General features: G+C 32.5%; 1 pseudogene; it reads right to left on the bottom strand.

Moving 5' to 3' along the window:
- Positions 1-5,474: 5,474 nt before the first annotated feature.
- LOC131625407 (F-box/LRR-repeat protein 16-like) lies at positions 5,475-7,357 on the bottom strand (annotated as a pseudogene).
- Between the last annotated feature and the right edge of the window lie 503 nt (positions 7,358-7,860).

Genomic DNA, 7,860 nt, shown 5'->3' with positions numbered 1-7,860 from the left:
ACCGGACTTCAGTCAAAAACCTTATTAACTCATCATGGAGCTTGAATCTCACAGATCCAACACTTGCAATCTTGCAAGCTTTGTTGTTTCCCAGCAATACAGATCCACCATCTTGATCACATAATTCCTCGAACAAGTCTTTGTTTGGAGTCATGTTCCAAGTGCAACCTGAATCCATAATCCACTCTCTTCTCGAGTCATTGCTCTAAACCACAAGAACATCAGATGATTCGAAATCATCTTGAACAATGGTTGCATTTCCATGATCTTTCAGGCGTTCAGGGAACACCTTTCTTGTGTGATCCTCCTTCTTACAATGATAGCATAGAATGCAAGATGCTTCCCCACTGTAAGACTTCTGCTGACTTTTGCCCTTCTTCTTGTCGAACTTACCCTCCTTTCGCAAGAATTTTCCTTTAACGACCAAACCTTCACCAACAATCGAAGGTTTATGCTCCTTTCGTTTGTTCAAGTCCTTAGAATACAGGGCTGATTGAACTTCTTCAAAGATCAGGGACTCCCTTCCATATAAGAGAGTTTCTTTTAAGTGAGCATGTGATCGAGGCAAGGCACACAATAGTAACAACGCTTGATCTTCATCATCGATCTTCACATCAATATTTTTAAGATCAAGAATCTGCTTGTTAATCATATCCAACTGCTCAACCAACACTTTATCTTCAATCATCTTAAATGAATACAAAGCTTGCTTCAGGTTGAGTTGATTTACCAGCGATTTGGTCATGTACACACTTTCAAGTTTCACCCATAACCCTGATGCCGTCGTCTCCTTTGATATCTGCCAAAGGACCTTATTACCAAGGCTCAACAAAATTGCACTGTGGGCTTTCTCTATCATGGCCATCTTTTATTTTTCAATTAACGCAGTATCCATAGTTGCTGCTCCCTTCAACGCTTCCAAACAACCCTGCTGAACTAGTAGGGATTTCATCTTCAAGAGCCACAGACCGAAATCGTTCACTCCAGTGAACTTTTCAATCTCATACTTTGTTGAAGGCATCTTCTCCATGCTCACCGCACCAATTTGTTGTGAAAAGGATGCCTTGATAAACAAAGGATAAACTATTTCTTTGTGATCAAGAAACACACAAAGGTTAGAAAAATGATAAACACGAAGAACAACAAGGATTGGTTATAACTGCTATTCTTTCCTTTCTCTTTAAACAAGATTACAAGTTACAAGAATGACAAATAACCCTCTCACCCTAAATTAGGATTTGCAGTATGCAATGGTGAGAGACTAGTATGCTATTTATAATAAAACCTAACATACTAACTAATGGGCTTTTTCCACAAGGCCCATTACACAAGCTAACTTAATAAACAAGCTAACTTAACAAATTAGGGTTTAAACACTAAAACCTAATTTAACATGCTAATAACCCTAACATCTTTGACACCTGCATGCTAGATCCATCTTCGACTACAACATGCACGTTTTGACACTAGCTACCCTTCGACCATACTAGAGTTCGATCCAATATCTCACAGCTGGAAATTTTGAATTAGTGTGATAACGATTAACAAGATCAAAAATAGGTTTAATAAATTATAGACTAAGTAATTGTTATCTATATTGAGTTTTAGGATCTAGAAAAAATCTTGGAGAAATATTCTCAAATTTTAATTTTTCTGGAAATTTGGCGAAGATTAATGAAGATAGTGATGTATATGAAGATGAAGAAGGGGGAGAAGATGAAGATAGGTAAAAAAAATTAGTCGTTGATGGTGTACTGTAATAATGAATAGACTGTCAAGATCCAACGACGTAGAATTCGTCAAAAATATCAAATGGTTAAAATAAAAAAATTGAAATCTGTGGTAGATACTCAATAATAGTATCTCACCTAAGACATTTAGAGTTAAAGCTAACGAAATGGACTAAGTTGGCTAATAGAATAGTTTTTGAAGGACTAAAATATAAAGCTTATTATATACGGGACCAAAGAGAAATAATAAATTAAGTTACAGGATCAAAAGATACATTAAGCCTTTATGTTATTATCGTTTACATAATTCTTAAGCGTGTGCAAACATGTTTCATTTATACTGAAATAATAGGTCTTATATCATGCATACTTTCATAAATTGTGATGCAGTCGTTCAAGTAGCTTGGAAGGGGAGTACGAAACAATAATTTCTATTTCATGTCAAATGTATGATGATATTTAATATCAGTGTAAACAATTTGGATTTCAAAAAACATTAAAAATATTAAATTGATTTGAGTATCACAGAATTTATTACAGGTTAATAATATTTTATAAAAAATGTCAGATGTATGTTGTGTTGGGTAAGTAACTACGATTAACTATATTAACTAACCAAGTAACTTATGGAACAAGTTAGATTTCTCTAACTTGTTCTTGGTGTAATTATCAGGAAAACTCCAACAAGTTTCCATGTTACTACAACAACATTTCTTGCCCAAAATATTGATCACAGAAAAACTACTATACAAAAAGACAACAATTTCTAAATCACAACATTAAACAAAGTTCATAATAATAAATTTGTAAGAAAAATTCATAAATATCAAGAAATAAAGGATAACTCATAAGTCGAAGTCATTTAATCAATAATAGAACAGAGGTTGAAATCAATGAACTGTAACACAGAATCAAGTAGCTAAAAACATGAACCACATGCAAGAAACTAGTAAAAATGCAGGAACAGTTGCTGGTGGAGGGAGGTGTAAAAGGTGTTGGGTGAAAGTGTGAGTGGTTACAGTCCCACATCGCCTATGAATGGATAGAATGTTGGATTTATAAGAGAGATGTTCTACTATAATTTTCAAAAATTAATCAAGAAAATTGAGGAAAAGAACCCACTACAGCCAGAGCGAAATGGTCTTTTTTGAGAGAAATTACCAATCCCAATTATAACTTTTACGAGTTTACTAAGGATCCGTTGGCTTTCCTTTCGTAACTTCAATTGGTTGGTAATTTCTTTTCTTTTTGTCGAGTTTTTTTTTCAGTTTTATTGTATAAACAGGTTAGACTACCCTTAATTCTCCCGTTTATATCACCTTACTTAAAAAAAAACTATATACAGGGCCGTCTCAATTTTTTGGAGGCCATGTGTAGGTTAATCATGGTTCAACCATGGCAAAATAATTAGAGGCCCTATTTTAATAGAGGCAAAGATTTATGAGGCCCTATTTAGTAAAACTTTAACCGTGAAAAGTTTGAGGCCCTGTGCGGTAGCCCGCCTTGCACTCCCTCAAAGATGGCCCTGTATATACTATAATGAGATGAGATGCTTATTAAGACAAAATTCTCTTACAAGAAACAAGCAGAAAATATACTAACGCATAACACTAATACCAATCTCTATCAAAAGTCTTAAGCACTTTTTTCTTCTACCTACTTCCAACCAAAAGGGTTGGGCTTTTATATATGAAAGATCACAAGATAAGTATGTCTCATGAACCTTGCCTCCTTCAAAATTGGGAAACCTTTGGACATGCCTAACCTCTATACAAAATTAGATAAGTCACCGATTGACAATATTATTAAAATTAACCAAATGGTCTTCTCAATAATTAAAACATATCATACTCAATTTCAAGAAGAGAATGACATTATGACAACTGAATAAAAAATGCAACACATTATCATTAGAAGTATAAATAAATCTGCGAGAGATTGTATTATACGAACTAAATAATGAAATGGGTTTCAAAACTAATCAACGTGAAAACAAGAAGATAATTTGTTCAAACGAATTAGAGATGATAAAGCAAATACTGCAACAAATCAAAGCAAATCCTTGTAACATATCACGTCACATACATATTAAACAATAACAATATGTAGAAAGTGTTTAACTTTTCATAATGTATTGTGAACGCATTTGTATTCAAAGATTAAATTCATTAATCAAATAATCACAAAAACAAAAATGCAAAGTTTATTAGTTTCTTTGGATGTTCCACACAATATGAGCGCCGCTTTCAAAGCCAACTCTTTATTTGAATCTTCACCATAGAAGAATTTACAGCTACACAAAAATGAAAAAAGAAATGGAAAAAAATGCAAGCAATTAAATAATTTTTATTACTTTATCATTATCTTTTGAAATTTAAAATACTCATATTTAATTATTTTTATTTTAAAAAATTGTAAAATTTGATAAATAACACGTAAAAAAAATTATTCAAAAATTTAAATGTTAAGGAGTAATTAAATAATTTTCAAAATTTTAAAAAATATGAAGACTAAAATTGAATGCATAAAAAAATTTGTAAGAACTAAAATATAATAATTTTTCAATAGAAATTAAAAATAAAATTTAAGACATTTATCAGACCTTAAATAATTTTTTGAAATTTCAATGTTGATACTAGTCCGTAGAATATATGTACCACTTAAATGATATGGTCCTTGCTATCATTATTAACAATGTATTACATAAATCATACCAAAAACTTATGATTCTAAGAATTCATAATTGTAGGAAAGACGGAACAACAAAACTACATAAAGTAATTGGATAATTGAGGCATTAAAATAAGTATGGACTACTTATTCTCCATAAAATGTAGCATGAAATTTTAACTTTAGCAACTCCTTTTTAACCCATAACTATAGCATTTGTAAAATATAAAACTAACATATGGACCATAGCAATTTTTTTTTTTAATTTAAAAGATAAAAGTAGATGATCATTTTGCTTTACTTAAGAGAGTGAAAAAAAGTTAAATCTTCTTTGCCTCGATAGCTTCATATTTCAAACAAAACAAAACAAAAATTATTGGATGAACCTCTACCCTCTTCTGCGTATCTAAATTTGTAATGTTCTCTGACAGTTGCTTTTTCTCCTTTTCTTAGCATTTTAAACTGTATCATAAAAGAAAAAGTTATGTTTATTCTTTTAGATAATTATAAAAAAAATCAAAAAATAAATGCATTTAAGCATGTTGAGAGTTAGTGAACATACAACCAGTATATTAGATGTTTTCCTAGTTTGCAATAAGGATACCATTTTAGAAAGATCCTAAAGTCTCACATTAGTTGGAGATAGAGCATTGAAAGAGTTTATATAGAATGACACTCTTCATCTTACCAACCGATTTTGTAAGAAAGAGTTAGGTCAAACTCAAATATGGTATCAGAACCTATCGATCGGACTATGGGCTGTCCACTGTTAATATCCACGCACCAAGCCCAAAAGAATGTTGGGCGTGAGGGGGTGTATTAAGAAGATCCTAAAGTCCCACATTAGTTGGAGATAGAGCATTGAAAGAGTTTATATAGAGTGACACTCCTTAACTTACCAATCGGTTTTATAAGGATGAGTTAGGTCAAACTCTAATGTACAATCCCAACTTACGTAGACACAAAAAACCCAGATGAGTAAAATAGCATATGAGAAAAAAGTGCAAGTGTGTTGCAGAAAGTATGTAAAATCATGTTGCTAATTAGGAATACCATAAGTATGACACGAAAATCTTATAAAAGTAAATATAATGTAGAAGTAAAATAAAAAAGAATCTTACGTTTAAGAGTTTGAACTTGGGTAGACCACTTTGAGAATGCTAGGAAACAAGACATCCATGACGCGAGAAGAGTTTCATCTTTCTTTCACTGAAACGAAAACGTGGTGGAGCAATTATCTTTCTTAAAGATAGGCTTGAATATAATATCGATGAAATATTAGCACGCACTTTATCACAACCCTGTAGATTGATCTCTCTCAATTGTGTGCAATTTTCTACCACATGTTTCACTCCTTTCTCTGTGACGCAATCACAATTTTCAAGGTATAATTGCAAAAGGCCAGAGCAACCCTTTGAGATCACATAAAGTGTTCCATCATCAACCCTTGTAAGTGACAAATTCAACACCTCCAATTTTGGAACTTCAAAGTCCATTCCAACAAGTAGCTTCATTGTTGAACAATTGGATATGTTCAAATGTCTAATGTTACCAGATCCCTTTAAAACTTGACCGATACCTTGGTCAGATATAAATTGACAAGAATTCAAATCAAGCAGCTGCAAACTAGGGAAAATGGAAGAAAACATTATGACAGTTTCATCTCTTAATTCTGGACAATGACCCAAATAGAGAGACTTTAGTTGATAGTTTACAATAGAATCCATCAAAGAACTAGAATTCTCTACACTCTCTTTTCCTATAGATGTCCATTCCATTTTGATCTCAATAAGTGAAGGACAATTTCTAATGAGTGAAAACAAGGCAACTTCTGTTAGCATGTTACATTGACTAAGGTTTATAGACACCAAATCACCCAAAAACAAACATAACTCAATGACATGTTGATCATTTAGAAAATCAGCCTTTTGAAGATCCAAATATTGTATACCTTGACACTTGGATAACAAACAAAAAATTCCTGCATAACTATAACCGACACAATTATGGAGGAAAAGCTTAGTCAAAGGAATACCCTCCCTTGCTATAGAGGACAACAACTCATCTGATATTTTCCAAGCGAATAAATCAAGAGAAGTCAAACTCTTTAAACTTACCAATGAGGCAATGAAATGTGAAGTAAAATTCTCAAAAGATGTCGTACTCTTAGAATTCGAATTGGATAAAGACCTCAATGTTGGTCTTTGGAGGACAATAGAAGCCATCTTCAGGATTCTACAGTAGTCAATAATGGTAGCCTCTTCGAGAAACTTACAGTTCTTGAATAAGTAAAAGACTGATAATTGAAAGAAAACATTATCATGAGAGAGATTAACTTTACGGATTCTAGAAAGTGCCAATGAAAGAGCCGTTGCGGAGAGAAATATGGAGTTTCGATCAAATTTGAACTCCCTAGGGTTACTGAGGTCAAGTTCCTCAAGGAAACGGAAGCGATCGGCAATGAATAACATGTCGGTTTCATACAGAGTACCAATGTTGGAACATACGAGACATGTCAAAGTTGTAATTTTTTTGGAGAAAGCTCGCAATCCCTTTGCTGGAATTTTTAGTTGATTGGAGAGATTGAGTGATGTGATGTTCAATTGAAAACGAGAGATTTGGATAAGAACAGGGTTGAGGTCACCATAGTAGGAGGATAGGTTGAGGGAGGCGATGTTGGAGAATCTACGGAAGAGGGTATAAAAGAGTTGGCATGTTGGATTATAGATCGTGAGAGATGATCGAAGATGATTTGTGATGGAGAGTAACTGTTTGGATACCATGGAAACAGACTTCAAATGAATGTAGCGACGATGGTTGTCGATGGTGTCATGGTTGATAAGGAATTTGAAGATACGTTCCCAACATTCATCTGGTAAATAATGATTTGTTGAAAGCATATCTAATGTTTTGCTCCTAGTTTGTGTGGAGGAAGAATAAGAAGAAGCCATAGCCATCATTGATTTTGATCTTAGAGGCTTTCTTTTTCTTTTCATATTGAAGAATTCAATGATGTCTCGATGAGTGTGAGTGGGAATATTTGGGGAATTAGGTCAAATACAAGTTTTGAGAACTGAACATTTGATTTTGGGTTTTTCGAATTTGGATTATACTCAAATTGAACTTTCTTTTTAATTATTTTTAAGGTAAATACTTTGAATAAAATGAATTTGGTAGGATTTCCATCTATTATAATTTTATTTTAATTATTTTTATGGTGAATACTTTGAATCCATTGAATTCAGTAAAATACTCATCCATTATCATTCGTTTTTAATTATTTTTATGGTGAATACTCTTCTGAACCCATTAAATTTGGTAGGATACCCATCTATTATCATTCATATTTAATTATTTTTATAGTGAATAATCTGAATCCATTGAATTTGGTAGGATACCCACTATTATGATTAGTTTTTAATTATTTTTATGATGAATATTCTGAATCAATTGAATTTGG

This window comes from Vicia villosa, unplaced genomic scaffold, assembly GCF_029867415.1.
Source record: "Vicia villosa cultivar HV-30 ecotype Madison, WI unplaced genomic scaffold, Vvil1.0 ctg.000212F_1_1, whole genome shotgun sequence".
Classification (NCBI taxonomy): Eukaryota; Viridiplantae; Streptophyta; class Magnoliopsida; order Fabales; family Fabaceae; genus Vicia; species Vicia villosa.
This window is presented reverse-complemented; position numbering and strand designations above follow the sequence as displayed.